Source organism: Siniperca chuatsi, linkage group LG18 (assembly GCF_020085105.1).
Source record: "Siniperca chuatsi isolate FFG_IHB_CAS linkage group LG18, ASM2008510v1, whole genome shotgun sequence".
In the NCBI taxonomy this organism is placed as follows: domain Eukaryota; kingdom Metazoa; phylum Chordata; class Actinopteri; order Centrarchiformes; family Sinipercidae; genus Siniperca; species Siniperca chuatsi.
Genome location: NC_058059.1, coordinates 24857257 through 24877751, shown reverse-complemented (window position 1 = coordinate 24877751; position 20495 = coordinate 24857257). Strand labels below are relative to the sequence as shown.

At 41.4% G+C, this 20495-nt stretch overlaps 1 long non-coding RNA gene across 2 annotated transcripts; it reads right to left on the bottom strand.

Moving 5' to 3' along the window:
• Window positions 1-9696: 9696 nt before the first annotated feature.
• Window positions 9697-15552, bottom strand: LOC122865246. 2 transcript variants are annotated; one of them, XR_006375437.1, is made up of 5 exons: window positions 15380-15552; window positions 14970-15086; window positions 14806-14851; window positions 13950-14090; window positions 9697-10078 (listed from the first exon to the last, which is right to left on the bottom strand). It is a non-coding gene; the product is annotated as an uncharacterized LOC122865246 (long non-coding RNA). The 2 variants fall into 2 exon arrangements; XR_006375436.1 differs by lacking the exon at window positions 15380-15552 and having other exon boundaries at window positions 14970-15302.
• Between the last annotated feature and the right edge of the window lie 4943 nt (window positions 15553-20495).

Here is a 20495-nt window from a genome sequence, read left to right as displayed (position 1 = left end):
GGGGATCATCGATGTCTATACCAAATTTCATTTTAGTTTCCTAGATAACTGCCTTTAGATCATTAGGATGGGCCGTGTACATGGAAGCAAAGACAAGCCGTAATTAGAATTTTGTATGCAAAGGAATACCTAATTGTGAAATGTAACCACTGCTGAATACTAAATATTGAAATTTGAATACTACTGAATTCACAAGTCTTAAATATTATACTTTGAAAACAATCTGAATTTGTGTGTTAATTTCCCTCTTTGAAATTTCCAGACAAAATTGATTTAGAATGATACATGAAATAGAAACCCCAGTACAATGTTATATAATGATATTAATATATTTATATAACTGTGTAATGTTAAATTTTTTATATACACTGTATATACACATCAGATTCTATGGTGATTTTATAACTGTAGTTCGTGAAGTGGATGAAATATTGTATCAGAAACAACTTTACATTCCACTATAACACTACCACAATAAAGTACATTAACAAAAATGTCCATATAACTGAGTCAACACACAAACAACTAAAGTAGTCTCAACACAAACTGAACATTAATGTAATAAGGTAACTGTTATTTATTGCAGTTCTATTTGCATTGTATTACATTGAGGTGGTATTTGTATTCATTTATTTATTTATACTTATATCATTCCATCAAAAAACTTAATGTTGCTGGAATCAAGAACCATCTGGCTCAATGCCAGAGGTGCTGAGGTATACTCCCTGACCCTATAGTAGATCTCACATTGCTTGGCAAAAAGAACAAAGGTAAGGAGCTTATTTTATATCCACAGATAATACAGACCTACTGTATATAGAAAGTATCTACTACAGCTATGTTAAAATGTATACAGATGCTTCAAAGAACACAGCTAAAAAAATTGGTATTTCATTCATAGTTCCAGATTTCAACATTAAAATTGGGAAACGAATCAGTGATGGAGTATCGGTGTATACAAGGAAGATGCTGGCAGATACTGAGAACCAGGAAAGAGGAAACAATAATATCCAGGCTACTTTTGGTCATACAGGATTAAACAATACATTATGTAAAATAGGAAAACATAATACAGGAAGATGTACATTCTGTGATCAAGAAGAAACTTTAGAACATGTTATGATTTACTGTCCAAAATATGATGCTGAGAGAAGAGAACTGACATTGAACCTTAAAGAAATAAAGATGAGGTTTGATTTACGAGATCTTTTACAAAGAAGTTCTAGAGAGAAGTGTTATCTATTGTTGTTTCATTATCTTAGGAGAACAAATTTGATAAAGAGAATATAACTATGGTGTGTTTAATTCATTATTTATTTTTTTATTGATTTTTCTCAGTTTTTTTCTTTTATTTAATCATTAGTGAATGTATAGTTAGAGTCCCGAACGGCATAGGAAACGACGCTAGCGAATTAGTGGTTTGGCATAATCTGATTTGTGACTGGATCAGAATGGCAAATAGCAGTGGATTGTTGGAGGATGACAATATGGAGACGAAATGGACACAAATTGTGAGTGGTAGGAAAGGAGGAGGAGGGAAGAAGGATAAAAGAGATAGCCAGTCGACATCTGCGGGAAAACGGCCATTAGAAAAGGAGGAGGAAGTGTGAGATACCAGGAAAAAGATTATGATGGAGGAAATTAAGGTCATTCTTAAGTTTAAGATGGGGAGCGAGATAACATCGATTAGTCCAATAACTTTTGGCAATTGGGTATATAGAAATGGCAAAGGTGTTGTGTGATGGCAGTTTGTTGGTAAAGTGCAAAAATGTGGAGCAGAAAAATAAAGTGATGAAACTGCAAACTGTGTAAAAAAGAAATAATGGAAAGAAGGATAGTTGGTGAGAGGAGAGGAGCTAGGGGAGTGATAACAGGAATCCCCATCGGAGAAAACTTGGAAGAACTAAGGAAAGTGATGAAAGGAGGAAAAATCACAGGAATTAGACGGCTGCAGGCCTTCAGGAATGGGGAAAAAGTGGATAATGAGTCAGTACTGCTTCAGTTCAATGATGAGGTGCTTCCTGGAAAAGTGATGGTAGGCTACATGAGCTTTAATGTAAGAAAATATGTTCCTCCTCTGATAAGATGTTATAAATGTCAGCGGTATGGTCATACGGCCAATGTATGTAAAGGAAAACAAAGATGTGGAGGAGAACATGCATATGGAGAGTGTGGAAGCAATGTTCAAATTAAATGCTGTAACTGCGGAGGAAACCACACAGCAGCGTATGGTGGTTGCACCGTCAGGAAGCAGGCAGTGGAGATTCAAAGAGTAAGATCAGAACGGAAAGTAACATATGCAGAGGCTGCGAGGATGTTTAGCAGTGAAAGAAGAGAAGAGGGAGACAACCAAAGGCATCCTGAAACAAATGCAGGAACAGCACAAGTACATAAGGACAACACAGGTATATCAATGGACAGGTTAGCGCTGTTTTTAGCCTACGTCATCAACTGCTCAGAGCAAGTAAAAACCAAGACAGAAAAAATCTAAATTATAGTAAAGGCAGCGGCAAAATTCCTAAATATGAAGAATTTATCGTGGGAAAAGATACATGCTGACCTTAGTCAGGGAGAAGGGACCTCAGAGACAGCTTCACAGATCATACCATAATGTTATTACTATTACAATGGAACGCCAGAAGTCTGATAGCAAATGGACAGGAGCTTAAAGGCTAGAGTTCATTATTAAAGCATATACAAGCATACGCAAAGATAGACACAATGGAAATGGTGGAGGGTGTGTGAAATGTATTAAAGAAGGTATAAAACATAGACGGTTAAGTACAGTACAAGAAATGGAAGTAGTAGTAGTTGAAATATGGTGCAAGAAAAAAAGTATGAGAATAGTAAACTTATATAACCCATGCAAAAAACTAGAAAAGGTAAAACTAGAATCAATACTGGAACATTGGAGAGGTAATAGCGTCTGGTGTGGAGACTTCAATGCGCACAGCACAGTATGGGGTGAACGAGAAGATTTAAATGGAGAAGTTGTAGAGGAGCTAATGGACGAAAAGGAACTGGTTGTAATATTTGTAACTAACTAATCACTTATCTGAGGTTAAGGTAGGAGCCGTTATGTAGGTTTCATACAAGTGTACGGAGATGATCTGGCGCTGGTAGTGTGGTAGAGCCTGGTAGATATGCAGTGGAGACTGATGAATGATTGATATCAGGTGTGCCGGTGATCAGCAGTAGGCAGGAGACCAGGAAGCCAGACCAGAACGCGCACACACACACACACACACACACACAGAGAGCAATGAACAGGGGACAGCCAAGAAACACCAGGAGAGGAAAGCACACTGGAGCACACAGGGATCAGGGGGGAATAGAGGCTAACTATGACACTGGTATGTTTAAATGATGGATCAGGCACAAGGGTAATTTTGATGAAGGGTACAGAGTCTGCAATAGATCTTACTGTATCACAGTCGTTGGTCGGGGAAAGTAGGTGGGAAGTAAGTAAGGGAAGCACTATAGGGAGTGATCACTATCCTATATTCACAAGTATTGGAGTAGAAAGGGAAGTAGAACAGGATGAATAACTGAAGGGAAATTAAAGGAGGTAAATATGATCCAGACAATTGATGACCTCAATGCAGAAATAAACTGTATTATACTAGGATCAGCAAAAGAGTCAATACCAAAAAGAAACAGTAGGAAAAGGAAAAAGATCCGTGGTGGACACAAGAATGCACTTCTGCAATAAAAAAATTGAAATAAGACATTTAAAGTCTTGCAGAAAACACATCATTTTCAGAATCTTATTGACTATAAAAGAAAGCAGGCAGTAGTTAGGAGTACAGTAAAGAGAGTTAAAAGGGATTGTGTATTGTGACTCACTAGGAAGGACTACACCGTTAGAACGAGTATGGGGGATGAGAGAATGTCCGGAAATAGAAAAGAGTATGGATATCCTATAATGAAAGATGTGTCGTAATGTACGAAGGAGAACCCACAAATGTAGAACACAATGAGTAAATAAAGGTAAGTCAGTATTTATTCAAACAGAGGGAATGACTGAAGATAGCCCTTCTATCAAGGGGGAGAACTGGAGACATCAACTGCAGCCCTCGAAGAAGTGGTAAGCCCAGCCCTGGGCAGACTGCGCAGATCCAGGAACGGAGACTGGGCAGGTGTTTTCTGACCTGGAGCGGGTATGGCGATGTGTAGGCCCGGCAGCGGATCCGTAGAGTGGAGAGGACTGGATCCGAGTGGAAGTGGCTCGGGAGATGTTGCTGGTGGAGCCGGGGGAGACTGCTGGTTAGCTGGCAGAGCCACGAAGACAGCTGCCAGCTGTCAGAGCGGGGAAGACAGTTGGCAGGCTGGCGATGTAGCCGACAAGACAGGCAAACAGGTTGGCAGAGATCTGTGAGGCGAACGTGGCTGTGATCACCGGCGAGGAGGATGTCTGCGACAGAAGCAAACCAGAGCTTACACAAGCGAGATAACTTAGACAGAGCTACAATAGTACTTAGCTGGGTCAAGCGTGGGGCTGTTATGTTTGGTCGTACAAGTATACAGAGACAATCTGGCGCTGGTAGTGTCTTTATGCTGTGGAGACTGATGAGTAATGGGTGTCAGGTGTGCCGGTGATCAACAGCAGGCGGGAGATCAGTGAGCCAGACCAGGAGACACATACACACACACACACACACACACACACACAACTCAAGACTAACAGACGACACACAAGACACACAAGGAGAGGGAAAAATACACCAGAGTCTGCAGGGGTCGCACGGCATGGTGGCTGACCATGACAGTACCCCCTCCTTAATGGGAGCCTCCTGGCGACCCTCCGGGCTTATCCTGATGGGATCGGTGAAAGTCCCTTACCAACCGAGGAAGTTGAGCCTCTTGGCTGTTTGGATGTACTCCAGGTTCTTGTGGTCCGTCCACACAATAAACGGTTGCTCAGCTCCTTCCAGCCAGTGCCACCATTCCTCTAATGCCCGTTATACTGCCAAAAGTTCCCGGTTCCCGACGTTGTAGTTCTGCTCTGCGGGGGTGAGGCGTCGGGAGAAGAAGGTGCAGGGATGGAGTCTCTGGTTGGTGCCAGAGTATTGTGAGAGCACGGCCCCTACCCCCATGTCTGAGGCATCCAGCTCCACTGTGAACTGTCATCCGGGGTCAGGTTGGAGGAGAATGGGAGACGAGGTAAAGATGGCTTTGAGTTTGGTCAGGGCAGAGTCCGCTTCAGGGTTCCAGGAGTAGAGGATCTTGGGAGAGGTGAGTCTGGTAAGGGGATATGCCACACGGCTGTAATCTTGGATAAATCGCCAATAAAAGTTGGCAAACCCCAGGAAACGTAGCTGCTTGCAAGTCGTGGGTGTTGGCCATTCCAAGACAGCTTTAATCTTGGCCGAATCTGGTCTCATTTGTCCATTCTTGAGGATGTATCCGAGGAAGCTCACCGAACTGGCATGGAACTCGCATTTTTCAGCCTTGACGAACAGTTTGTTCTCCAGGAGTTGTTGGAGAACCTGATGGACATGGGTAATGTGGCTGGCTTTGTCCTGCGAGAAGATGAGGATATCGTCTAAGTAGATGAAAACAAAATGGTTCAGAAAGTCTCTCAGTACGTCATTTACCAGGACCTGGAAGACGGCATGACCAGATATTTCAAGTGGCCCAGCTGGGTGTTAAAGGCAGTCTTCCACTCGTCTCCTTCCCGTATCCAGACCAAGCGATAGGCATTCCGGAAATCGAGCTTGGAGAAGATAGTGACACCATCAATGGTTTCAAAGGCGGAGTTAACGAGTGGCAGTGGATATTTATTTTTTACGGTGATCTGATTGAGCCCACTGTAATCGGCGTAGAGTCTTGTCTTTCTTCGCCACAAAAAAGAAGCCTGCCCCTACTGGTGAAGAGGATGCCCAGATGAGGCCTGCCTGTAACGAGTCCTTGATGTAGCTTTCCATCGCTTCCTGTTCGGGTCGGGACAGGTTGCACAGGCTGTAACAACTTCCGATTACGCCAATCAGAGGTCACTAAAGTTAATGTTGAGTCAGTTTGTACATATGCAAAGACAATATCGGACTCCGTAGTTTTCTCTGGGCCCCTGGCCAAACCTGACCAGTGATGAGATGTTTAGCCACATGTCTTCATTCCACCGCTGGCTGTCGAGGTGGTGTCCAGCAAACGATGTTGGCTTTGTAGATAATTGGCGGACTTTCCAGCGAAGACCTGGTCTGATTTGGATGGAGTAGCTCTCATAGCCAGAAATCTGACCAAGTTTATTAGTGGACCTAAACCATGACAACTCAGAGTTGAGACCAGGAGGCAGAGTTGCAGTCCTACACGCTTCTCTGCGCTTCCAGAGCAGTTACCCACCCAAAAATCCTTAGTGACGGTGTCTGCCCCCTGACCACTTAAATTAATAAAATCTAAAGTTAACAGAAGAGGAGTTATAAATATAAAACTAAACAAAAACGCTGAAATAGCACAACAAAATAGGAGATCTGTGTCACCTAAACCTGTACTAGTGAATGATTTAATATCAGAGTATCATATTGACTTATTTTGTCTTACTGAAACCTGGCTGGGTCATGAAGAATATGTTAGCCTAAATGAATCCACTCCACCCAGTCATATTAATACTCATATTCCTCGAGGCACTGGCCGAGGAGGTGGAGTTGCAGCCATCTTCGACTCAAGCCTATTAATCAACCCTAAACCTAAACTAAATTATAACTCATTCGAAAGCCTTGTTCTTAGTCTTTCACATCCAACTTGGAAAATACAACAGCCAATTCTATTTGTAATAGTGTACTGGTCCACTCCTGGTCCTTATTCTGAGTTTTTATCTGAATTCTCAGAGTTTTTATCAAGTTTGGTCCTTAAAACAGATAAAGTGGTTATTGCTATTCTTACTCTAGAGGTCTATCTGATATTGCTGTGGCTAGATTCAAGGAAGCGATCCCATCTGCATTTAATAATTCAATGTTATGTCGCAATATAACAGAGGACTCCTTTGCAAATCGCAGCCCCTCCCAAATTGACCATCTAGTTGATAGTGCTGCAGGCTCACTGCGAACAACACCTGATTCTATCGCTCCTCTAAAAAAGAAGATAATAAAACAAAGAAGGTTAGCTCCATGGTATAACCCCCAAACCCACAAATTAAAGCAAACATCGCGAAAACTTGAAAGGAAATAGCGTTTCAACAACCTGGAAGAATCCTGTTTAGTCTGGCAAGATAGTCTTAAAACATATAGGAAGGCCATCCGTAATGCCAGAGCAGTTTACTACTCATCATTAATAGAGGAAAATAAGAACAACACCAGGTTTCTTTTCAGCACTATAGCCAGGCTGACAGAGAATCACAGCTCTATTGAACCATGTATTCTTATAGCTCTCAGTAGCAACGACTTCATGAGCTTCTTTAATGATAAAATTTTAATTATTAGAGAAAAAATTCATCAAGTCCTGCCTTTACCCAATGCTGACTTGTCTTCAAACAGAGGAACCTTGGAAAGAACTGTAGAGCCTGATGTGTGTTTTGGCTGCTTTGGTCCTGTCAACCTTCTTCAACTGACTTCGACGATTATTCATCTAAGCCATCAACCTGTCTCTTAGACCCCATTCCAACTAGGCTGCTTAAAGACATTTTACCCTTAATTAGTTCTTCTTTACTGGATATGATCAATCTGTCTTTATTAACAGGCTATGTACCACAATCCTTTAAAGTAGCTGTAATTAAACTGCTTCTTAAAAAGCCTACTCTTGATCCTGGGGTTTTAGCCAACTATAGACCTATATCTAACCTTCCCTTTCTTTCGAAGTTGTGCGACTTTCTAAATAACAATAGTTTATTTGTGGATTTTCAGTCAGGATTTAGAGTGCATCATAGCACAGAGACAGCAGTGGTGAAAATTACAAATGACCTTTTAATCGCAAACATCGCAAAAACTTGAAAGGAAATGGCGTCCCAACAACCTGGAAGAATCTTGTCTGGTCTGGCAAGATAGCCTTAAAACATATAGGAAAGCCCTCCATAATGCCAGAGCAGCCTACTACTCATCATTAATAGAGGAAAATAAAAACAACCCCAGGTTTCTTCTCAGCACTGTAGCCAGGCTGACAGAGAATCACAGCTCCATTGAGCCACGTATTCCTATAGCTCTCAGTAGTAACAACTTCATGAGCTTCTTTAATGATAAAATTTTAACTATTAGAGAAAAAATTCATCACGTCCTGCCCTCCACCAGTACCAATTTATTTCCAAACACAGGAACCTTGGAAACAACTGTAAAACCTGATATATATTTAGATTGCTTCTCTTCTATCGGCCTTCTTCAACTAACCTCAACGATTTCTTCATCTAAGCCATCAACCTGTCTCTTAGACCCCATCCCAACTAGGCTGCTTAAAGAAGTTTTACTCTTAGTTCTTTACTAGATATGATCAATCTGTCTTAACAGGCTATGTCCCACAGTCCTTTAAAGTATCTGTAATTAAACCTCTTCTTAAAAAGCCCACTCTTGATCCAGGGGTTCTAGCCAACTATAGACCTATATCTAACCATCCCTTTCTCACTAAGATCCTTGAGAAAGCAGTTGCCAGTCTGTTGTGTGACTTTCTAAATAACAATAGTTTAGGATTTTCAGTCAGGATTTAGAGTGCATCATAGTACAGAGACAGCACTGTTGAAAATTACAAATGACCGTTTAATTGTATCAGACAATGGACTTGTCTTTGTACTTGTCTTGTTAGATTTTAGTGCTGCATTCGACACTATTGACCATCACATCCTATTACAGAGACTGGAATATTTAATTGGGATTAAAGGAAACGCACTAAACTGGTTTAAGTCCTATCTATTTGCATCTGTTCGTGGTCATTTTGTGTCTCTTGGTAGTCATCTGAGGGCCTCTTGGTGGTCATTTTGTGTCTCTTTGTGGTTGTTTTGCATCTATTTGCGGTCATTTTGAATGAATTTTTAATTTAGCAAATAATTCACCTCCAATGACAATAGCATTTCTTCGGAGTCACTGTCAAATACTGCTACAGTCACACAGCCTGGTGTTCAAAAAATAGCAGCATTTTAAGGGTACAGTCTGTGATGAAATACTGAGTAGTGAACATCAGGTAACACGTTTTGTCCCACAAAACACATAATGTTTGAGATGAAAGTAATTATTTCAGCTCTGCAGTTGGATGAATGACAAATGTTATTATAACTTCCCAGCAGAGTGCTACGTTGCATGGTGGTGTGGTGGAGTCAGTGTTTTGTTTGTTTTGACCATATCTGCGGCCTTTCAGTTAACAGGATACTGTGACTTTCACTGAGGATGACTTCACTCTACTTGCTACCAACATCTGAACACAGCTCATTCTCTGGTAACTGTTGAGTGCCCAAACTGTGGGGAAGATTTTGAATGACTACACAAAAATATGTGCCATATATTTTCATGTAGGATGTCTCTCTCTCTCTCTCTCAAAACCTAACACAGCAGCGGCGGATGGCCGCCCACCATTGAGTCTGGTTCTTTCCAAGAATACAGTCTAGACCTACTCTATAGGAAAAGTGCAATGAGATAACTTCTGTTATGAATTGGCGCTATATAAATAAAATAAATTTAAAAAAAAATGTATTAACTCAAAGTTGTATTATCATGTGGTATATTTGACATACTCAAGCTGGGTTGTAGTTATTTATAAAATTGTTTAACATTTATTCAAGTTGGGTTGTATTTTTGTAAAATTGTGATATTTATTCAAGATAGGTTCTATTTATTTATTGATGTTTTGACTTTTATTAAAGTTTGACAGTTATTTGTGTTTTATGTATAAAATAGGATGACACTGATTGAAGTTGGGTTGTATTTATTTTTGAAATAGTTTGAAATGTACGTGTTACAGAACAGGCAGGGGACACCGAGAGATGGACCACAATGTTCTTTATTGAATGAAAGCCAGAATATGGTGGGTATGGAGAGAGGGATCGTCTGTAGGAGGGAGATCACTGGAGGCAGGGAGGTCACTGGAGGCAAGCAGGGAGATCACTGGAGACGGACTGGAGAAACACTGGAGACTGGAGAAACACAGGAGGCTGGAGAAACACGGGAGGCTGGAGAAACGTGGGAGACAGGAGAAACGAAGGGTCATGCCGAATGGCACGGAGAGTCCTAAACTTAAACGAGGTCGGACACATACTGAGGTGAGTGCAGTTCCTTTATACTGGCTGTGATTGGGACTAATGGGGAGCAGGAGTGTAATTGGGAGCAGGTGTGGGTGATTAGTGGATGGTGGAACCTGGCGTATCTGTGACAGTACTGAATTTAATGTCATGCCATGCCAAAATATACCAACACAATAATAAAATCTACTAAAAATCATTGAAAATCTCAGTAAATTGACAGGCCATGATGGTGATGATGATGATATGGTGAACAGAATATTAATTTAACATTAATTTAAACTCCTGATGACAGTATTTCTAGAATCTTGAGGAAATGCCCCCAAACAACATCTGTTTACATTCAAGTGACGAAGCCCTCTATCGGCCCTAGGAATTATGACTATTGTTTGTCGGGAGCAAAGGAGTGAGTAATTTAACATTATTATGAATTATTATATTAGCCAAAAAGTCCACGTAGGGAGGAGGTAAGGGTGGATGGATGGGTCAACAAAACAAAAGACTTTAACACAGGAGGCCGCTGTTGATTTCCGATATCTAATCAACAGTCAACGTTGGTTTCTTTTAACCATGACTACGATTGAATCCTGCCATGAGCAAGCACTTGCGACAGTGTCAAGGAAAAACTTCCTTTTAACACGCAGAAACCTCGGAAACAGACTCAATGGTGGGTGGCCAACTGCTGCTGCCGTGTTGGGTTGAGAGACAGAAAGAGGGTGAGAGAGAGAGCGAGAGAGACAGAGAGAGAGAGAAGGGGGGTGGGGGAGAGGGAAGCACAATGCAAATTCCACCTAGAATTTTAAAATAGTAATAATGTAATGATAGTGGTAATAATAATATTATTAAAGTAACAATAATGGGAATGATAGTCATAAGAATAATAATGACAATAATAGTAACAGAGCCAATAACAACAACTGTAGTAGCAGTTGTCGAGCAGGAACACGGGGGCAGCAGGTGGCCCACAACCAAAGATCCAGACTCTGCTGCTCCGGAGGTAGATATACCTTCAGAAAGTGACAGAAGGAGAGATGAGAGAGACAAGAAAGCACAAAACTATGGGAGAGAGAAGATGTCAAGTTAGTAACATGCAGTAATGGGATAAAAATTTATACAGAGGGAGAGGAGGAGAGAGGAAAGAGGTGCATTATGGGAAGTCTCCCGGCAGTTAAGGCTTATAGCAGCATCATAACTAAGGGATGGTTCAGGACTCACCCAAGCCAGCCCTAACTATAAGCTTTATCAAAGAGGAAAGTCTTAAGCCTACTCTTAAATGTGGAGATGGTGTCTGCCTCCCGAACCCAAACTGGGACCTGATTCCACAGGAGAGGAACTTGATAACTGAAGGCTCTGGCTCCCATCCTACTTTTGGAGACTCTAGGAACCACAAGTAACCCTGTATTCTGGGAGCGCAGTGTCCTAGTGGGGTAATAAGGTATTATGAGCTCTTTAAGACACGATGGTGCCTGACCATTAAGAGCTTTGTAGGTGAGGAGAAGAATTTTAAATTCTATTATGGATTTTACAGGGAGCCAGCGCAGAGAAGCTAATATTAGCTAATCAGTAATCAGGCCTATTGTTTTCTGGCTGCATCTACTTCATCACTGTTAAGTACCTGATTAGCATGTGATTGGCGTAACCAAGGTGATAATACACTCTGATAGACTTTGGGCAGATTGAATCTCAGACCACCATTTCTGTTCAAAGAGGGGTTCTTTTTTTACAAAAATGGCTTCCTTGACGCCCCGTTCAAACCAACTCTTCACTCAACTTAGAATCTTCACCTCGCTGTCTTCAAATGTGTGGTCAAGGAAGCCAGTTTCAGGTGAAACTAGCTATTAACAGATACTCAGGCAGATTCCTTCCTGAGGGCAGGGCTTATGTAACACAGAGTAGCTTAAATTTCTAATTCCCGTCCCATTTTTTCACAATTGAGAATGACTTCCGGATGGGAGCCGAAACGTCTTGATTCTGAAAACAGTGTCCAGATGACTACGACTGAAACCATCTGTATGTTATTATATCAGAGAGTCCATTTGTTCTTGCCATTATAATTCCTCCCTTTTTAGCATAAAAATCATCTTAAAATAAATGCTAATCAAAATAATTAAGAACAAACCTTAAGTAGGAAAGGAAAAATCAAACAACCAGACCAAGTGGGGAAAACCTCAAGTGTCAGAGGAAGAAAAACCCCACATGTCCTTATCATTTAGCTCATCAAGCAAATTTCAATTCCATAGCCTGTCATTAGCAGTCATTATCATTATAACAGAACAACAGAACTATTATTATTATTATAACCGTAACCATTAGGTAAATAGCTCTAGCAGTAATATATGACCATGCATACTTCAATATCCAGTGTGGTTACATGCAATTTTATTCTCCTCAAATCATATCATTGTCAAACGGTGGAATCCATTCAACAGAGCTGGATGTTTCTATTGGCATATTCATATACTTACCCATAGATGATTTAATTGCTGTAGCAATCATTGATCTGAAGCAGGGAATTACACAGCAGGTCAAAAGGAGGAAGAGCACAATAACTAGGAGCACGAGTGCCAACATTTTCATCAATACATTCTTCCATCCGCCCATAGTCAGCCATGACCACATGTCGCATCCTCCCACACTCTGGGAGTCTAGGCTTTTCTCCTCATGCAGTAGGTCGTTCAGGTGGAAAACAACATGAGTCATATTGTCTGTGATGTCTGGAACATAGGTGCAGCAATCAGTCCCAATAATATGACAAACTTCTCCTTGACTAGCCAGCATCAAGTCCAAAACCATCCTATTCTGCAGGGCCACATTTTTGATCCCCTGCATGGTAGGAGTGAGAGTGGAAAACCCTATCTCTACCAGTGCCATCAAGTTCTCAAGATCTATGGCCAGGTGGTCTATCTTGTGTTCATTATTCACAGTCCCCCACCAGGGGAAGATACCATTGATTCCTTTCTCCCCTGGTGACACTCTCGTAGTGGATTGCCATGCTCTGTGTGGTAAGTAATAGTGAGCGTAGCATCTCATCCTCACATTGGCTGGTGTCAGGAAGTTGTCTTTTCACTGGCCCAATACCAGTGTTTAATGGTCTGTCAAATAGTATTTCAAAAGGGCAACCCTGTCTCATCAAAACACTTAGCAAGCTTGTTTTTCAGATAACTGTTCTCCCTCTCCACGGCTCCTGCGCTGGCTGTGTGATAAGCACAATGATGTTTTAAATCAATACCAAGATACTCTCCTACACTCTTTGATGCTGTGCTCATGAAAGGTGTACCATTATTACTGGAGATCTTATCTCCAGACTCTTTGCTACTGCTGCTGAATCCTGTTTGGCTGTTGGGATGGCCTCTACCCATTTAGAGAACATGTCAAAAATGACCACACAATATTTCTTTTCCTCATTGCGTGTCAGCTCAATGAAATCCATCTGCATTTTTGGCAAAATTTAATTTTTCAGAGAAGTTATTGAATCCCTTTGCGAACCAGCACCAAGCTCCCCTTTGACCCATGGTCTCGACCAGCACAGCATCCAAGAGTTCAGCAACCAGTGTGTGATGTGCAATGGGTTTGCCTGTGGTTGTAAGGAAGTTTCTGTTTGCCCAGAGTTTTCCAAAGTCATGCGCCACTCCCCATGCATATCTGCTATCTGTGAAAATGTTCACAGTTTGGTCAATAGCACATTTACATGCTTCCGTTAATGCAACTTACTCTGCTGCCTCTGCTGAGTAATTTGATGGGAGTGGTTTAGCCAGAATTGTTTCATACAATGTTGTTACTGCAAACGCTGCAACATTTTTACCAGTTGCTGGATCTCGTGATGCTGAACCATCAACAAACAGCTCCAGCTCTGGATTGATCAATGGTGTTTCCTGCAGATCTGGTCTGGGGGAGCAAGTCTCTGTTATCACTGCCACACAATCGTGAGGTTCACCGTCTGCCGCTGTAGGGAGGAGAGTTGCTGGGTTAAGCACCGTACATCTCTTAACAGTGATGTTATGCATTTCAAGCAATATGGTGTTGTATCTTAATCACGTGACTGTTGAGAGATATGATGTTTTCTGTTCAAGCAATATCATTGAGACAGCATGTGGAACCAACAGTGTCAGATCAGCATAACCCACAATGTCACATGAGGCTATAACAGCTTTCTCTGCAGCCACCACAGCCTTCAGACAATTTTGCAGCTCAGCTGCTACAGAGTCAAGCTTGCTGGAAAAATAGCCCACTGGTCTCAGTCTCCCCCCATGTTCTTGTAGTAGCACAGAAGTCAGGAACCCACCCCTCTCGTCAACAGTCTGTGTGAAAGGTCTGTTACTGTCAGAGAGACCTTTGGGGATGAGCTGAATTGCCTGTGTTCTTTTGGGTGATAGGTACTTCCCCTCAGCTGAGATCACATGACCCAGGAATGTGACCTTTTCAGACACAAACTGCAGCTTGGCAAGCTAGCTTTGTGGCCATTTTCTGCAAGGTGACTGAGCAGAGCTAGTGTGTCTTTTACACAAGCTTCTCTTGTTTTTGAACAGATCATAAGGTCATCTACATGTAGTAGGAGCGCACTTCCTTCTGTCAATTTTAATGTTTCCAAATTGTTTTTAACGCATCATTAAAGACTCCAGGACTCTTCAAATACCCTTGGATGAATGTAAAACTCTTACCTTCAAAAGATGCCTCCAATAATGGCTGTCAGGATCCATTGCGATGCTGAAAAAGCATTAGCCATGTCAACAACTGAAAACCACTTACTCCCAGGTGGCACCTGTGAGAGTATTGTGTGTGGGTCGGGAACATTGGGTGCTCATGCATGTACTGCTGCATTTACCGCCTGCAAGTCTTGCACAAATCTCCAATGTTGTGGCTCTCCGGCTTCTCAGAGTTTTCGTATGGGGAAAATAGGTGTCCGGACTGGAGATCTTGCACATAATAATAATAATCACCCCTGCTTTCAAAAGAGAATCAAACACCGGTTTAATACCTTCAACAGCTTCCTTCTTCAAAGGATATTGATTCTGACACGGCCTCTATGAAGATTTTGGTGTGAGGCTCAGCATCTTTGATTAATCCTACATCATACTTGTGTTGTGCCCACAAGCAGGATGGTACCTGATTTAACTCAGGAATTTCTGAGACATCTTTCACAAAAAAGTTTTTGTCATGACTTATTTCATCATCTGATGTTACCAAACTGGCCATTAAAAACTCTGAATCTGGAATGAGCTCAATGCTTCTTACCCCTGTTGCTATAGCTGAAAATCTTTTCCGGAATACTTGCAGTTGGTTGTGAAAATTCACCCCTGAGTCTGATGTCTTTACCCAACCAGCAGCTTCCTCACAACGTCTGGTCCAAGGGCCCAAGCATTCCCATGTATCCTGCTTTGCTTTGACCAGGGGGACGTGAGGATATGTGTTAGGGACTTGAAACAAAGCTTTACAAAGTGAATCATTGAAAGCTACTGCATTTTTTATCATTCCAGTACAACCAGGTCAGCTTTAGTGTGTTTCTCTCTTTGTCTTGCCTGAACCATGTGTCCTCAAAATGTTTATCAACCCCAAGATGTACATGTGATGTGCAGGTCACGTTTCACCATGTCCGCGATCTCAGGGTGGATGCCATTGATGATGATGATGATGATGATGGTCATGTAGATGTACTTCCCAGGGGGTGATTGTATTATTACCCCCCATAGCTTCAGGCTTTTTCATTCTGCTGTGTGTTTTATGGATCTCTCTGAGCCTGGCCAAATACTCTACTACAGTCTGACCATCTTTTTGATTGCAGGCTGTTATCTTTCCCAAATCCATTCTCAGGGGAAAGAGAGTCTTTATTTTGTCACAGAGGTCAGTGACAGCCTTCTTATCAGCATGGTCCCACTCTGTCTGTTTCAGCCAAAGAGTTTCCCTACGGGGATCAATAAAGTATTTCTGATATCCGCTGTAGGAAAGCCCCCCCCCACTCTCGGCCAGGTTGTGCCCATCTGAGTTCCTAACAGTCTCTGTAGCTCAATGGTGGTGGGTCTGAACTGTTGGCAGAAGGCCAGTAACTGTGTGGCGAATGCCTCCACCCCATCCCAAACAGAGGGGAGAAATTGTGCAGCTTCTTTCAGGTCAGCATACGTCCATGGTCTGAAAATCAGTTGTGAGGCCCCATCTCCTGTTGCTGCTCCTGTAGCTGCTGCTGCTCGTTGTTGAGGCTGACTTCCTTTGACGGGGGCCGAGTCCAGGTCCAGATCCAGCTTGGCACACTGTGGGACATACTGAGACACAGAGGTGTTTGGTGGATCTGTCCCTGCCTTATTTATTTATTTTTATCCCTGATATGTGTTTCTTGTTGCCAACAAGCATAAGCCTTCCAGTCTGCTTTAAATTGCTTATTTCTTTTCTTTTGAGTGCCTTGTTCTTTCTCTCTTCTAATTTGTCTATTAATATCTCTATCTGTCTGAGAGAGAAGCTGCCAGTTGATGGAAACCCAAATTCTTTTATCCAGATGTGCAGCTGGTCAATGTTGTGCTTACCATAATTGGTAATCATGTAGTTTATATTAGGGGATTTCAACGTAGGTGATAGCAGATTTGATTTTTCATTCTCAGAAGTTTTGCTATTGTTAGAACCCATATTTATTCTTTAACCTCGAGTCCCCAACTACAATAACTTTGTTTGATGTTTTAAATGGCCTCTTTATGCTTTTTAATATTTTGGCTAGATTCTTAGGAGCGCTTCTGCCACTGTTAAGAGGAGAGAAGCTGGCTGCTAGGGGAAAGACAGTTAGATAGTTTACCGACTCACTTGAGAACGAAAAAAATTAACCCTTCAATGCCTCTAAGAGCGGGCTGTTTTATTGCTTTCCTAGATCATCCGTTTGGCATTCACACCTTTTACTTACTCAGTTTTTTAATTATTTATTAAAAAACTATATTATTTTATTTTTGTTTTGTTTGTTTTTTTCTTCAATCCCCCCTTTTTAAAGATGAATTCCAAACTATGAATCTTTAAATAACCCAAGAGGCAACCTAATGAGTGAGGCAAGAGTGTGTAGTAAAGAATTCAGAAATCCTGCCGACAACGCCAAATTGTAGTGGCAATTTCTTCCGAATAAAGAAACACTCATAGCAATGACTTGTCTGTCTGTAGGTTTACTTCAAGCATCTGCAAATGGACTCACAGCAGCAAAAACATACATCAGTATAATCTGCTCTGAATGAGTACAGAGGAAAAAGAGCATCAGTTATTTATCCAGTCTTCAGGGTCAGGCTCCTCAACCCGGGAAGAAGAGTGTCCCTGAAGTCTGGACATAACAGTCACTAGGATGTTTTGTAGTTCCATGTCATCATTATCAGTGTACTGTTCTCATCACGCAGTCCAAACAATCATACACAGATCAAGTATTGACGCCAAACAATTATGTATAGCATCTGTATGTTATTATATCAGAGAGTCAGTTTGTTCTTGCCATTACAGACTCCACCTCCTCGGCCTGGTGCCTCGAGGAATGTGAGTATTAATATGACTGTTAAGGAAACGAGATTTCACCAATCATCTACCAGTCTGCCGCCAGGCCCAACAGCAGAGAGCCCAAAAAGAAAGTCCACCAATTATCTACAAAGCCCACATCATTTGCTGGACACCACCTCGACAGCCAGTGGCAGAATGGAGACATGTGGCTAAACATGTCATCACTGGTCAGATTTGGCAGGGGCCCAGAGAAAACTATGGAGTCCGACATTGTCTTTGCATATGTACACACCGATTCAACGTTAACTTTAGTGACCTCTGATTGGCGTAATCGGGAGTCGTTACCACCAACATGAATAACAGTCTTACTGTATTTACGTTATCCTTAGCCAGCAGTTTTAAATAGGATTCAATGTCGCCCGCCCTGGCCCTAGGAATGCATTTGAATATGGTCGCTAGTGTCGCTAGTGTCGCATCACGTTTCTTAAAATGGAGCTGCCAACAATCAGAGTTGGTTTCACAGCAGGTATGGTGCTGAGTGGGGAGAACTTGTTAGAAACGTGAACAGGTTGGTGATGAACCGTGGGCTTCTGCTTAGGGCTATGCTTCCTTCAGACAGTCACCCAGCCTCCCTGGTTTATTACGGCTAACAGGCGCTACCTCTGGTCAGTCCGCACCAGCTACTGGCAGCTGGCTAACTACAGCAGCTAATGATTGAGTTCCCATTGTGCAGAACCACGTTTCCAATTCACTAAACCTCGCCTCCAATGCTACAAATAAGCTACATTTATTACATGTACCATTATGACTAAAGGAGGCAGAGGAATAGCCAAATATTTGACACACCAAGCAGGAGAGAGCAGGAGAGTGAGAGGGAGAGAGATAAGCCATTGCTAGCTGCTAAGCTAAAGAAAGGTAGCTAGCAAAACTGAATAGCGTGTAAACTGTGGGATTAACGAGAAAGTCATTAAAAGTTGAGCAGAACTAGTGTACGTTTAAATGTATAACAGATAGTTAATCACTATAATAAAGAATCGAACAAAATGAACTGTGATGAGCTAGAGTAGCAAAAATACGCTACCAGTAACACACAAACCGGAAATGAGACAATATGCGACGTCAGCACGTCGTTAATATTAGACACTCAAAGCAACTGCTAGCTGCTAATACTAACCTGACCGCGGCACCATAGACGCTGTGAGCATTGGTCCCATTGGAGAACCGAGGACCCACTGCGCAGAAGTATTTTCCTCACTGTCAATTCCCATGTTAAGGTTTTCTTTAAATGATATCCTCAACATTTCTTAACACAAAAACATGAAACTGTCTTTGATAATTCAACAATATGTTAACATAGGTTAATGTTATAGCCATCAGTTATAATTATTTCTTCTTCGATTACAGTTTTTTTTGTGTCAGTTTTCTATAGCGGGTGCCCTCCAAAAGACTGAAACAGCTCAATGTAAGGGCAGAGATATCAAATGCCAAAAATAGCTGAGGACCTATTCACCAATCAGAACAGAGGAACAAACTGCTTTGATGTGTAAGCAGTCAATCAAACTCAGGTGTGTGTGTAACCCACTGTATTCAGTCAGAGACAGAGAAATCCCTGTCAAAGGACCATTTGAACAAGACACCCTCATTAAAACTTTGCTGAATTTGATCACCATGGAATATTGTACTAAATATGGCCGTTAATAAGTAGTATGGTGGTGTTTTACTAATGGTCACAAGGTGGTGCCATGCTTATATGCCATGTGCATGCTCATGGAGAACTTGTGTATGTAAGTTTAATTATATTGTAGTATATCATGTATTAATGTTACTGTAACACCCCCTGTGGGTAGAATTATATAACATGTTACACACTTGTGCAATGTGGCTGTATGTACAACATTCCCAAATTTGGTTGCAGTAAAATTTAGCATTAAAGACTTATGGCCCATTAAATGCATCAGGCTACGCCTTCAAAAGTTTGGTAACCAATTACAGACAAACGGTGATACCCAAAAATGAACTAAGAAGTTTTGTTCGGGATCATCTAAACATGGTATGTCCAAAGTTTGTTGAAGATTAGATGAAATATGTGCCAAAAGAAGCAAAAAATGTGTTTACCAAAACATCCAAAATGGCGAAAAAAATTTCCAGGCATGGACGTGGCCTATATCAGACGAATCGACTTCAACCAAGGAACACACTGCACAAATATTGATTTGCCATGCCTCACAGTTCATGAGTTATTAGCTAAAACATAAAACACATAATAACTGACCACATGGTGGCGCTATAGATACAATGACTTAATATGTTAAGCATTTCCACATGGGGCAGCTGTACATAAAGTATGAATGCTTAAGCACTTGTAGTTGTTACAAAATTATATAAAATCACTGAAAATCCAGAAGTAAAATTCAATTCAAATTCAAATTCAAGTAATATTCAATTCAATTTTATTTATATAGCACCAATTCATAACAGAAGTTATCTCATTGCACTTTTCTTATAGAGCAGGTCTAGACCGTACTCTTTATAATATTATTTACAGAGACCCAACAAATCCCACCATGAGCAAGCATTTGGCAACAGTGGCAAGAAAAAACTTCCTTTAAGAGGCAGAAACCTTGGACAGAACCAGACTCAATGGTGGGCGGCCATCCGCCTCGGCATGTTAGGTTTTGAGAGAGAAAGAGAGAGAGGGAGAGAGAGGTTTAGAGAGAGAGAGGTTTTGGGGGAGGGGGGATGGGGGTTGGGGGAGAGGGAGGCACAATGCAAATACCATCTAGAATTTTTTTTAAATAGTAGAAAAGTAATTGTAGTGTTAATATTAATAAATTAATAATAATAGGAATGACAGCTATAGGAAAAATAATGTCAGTATTAGTAACAGAGCCAATAACAA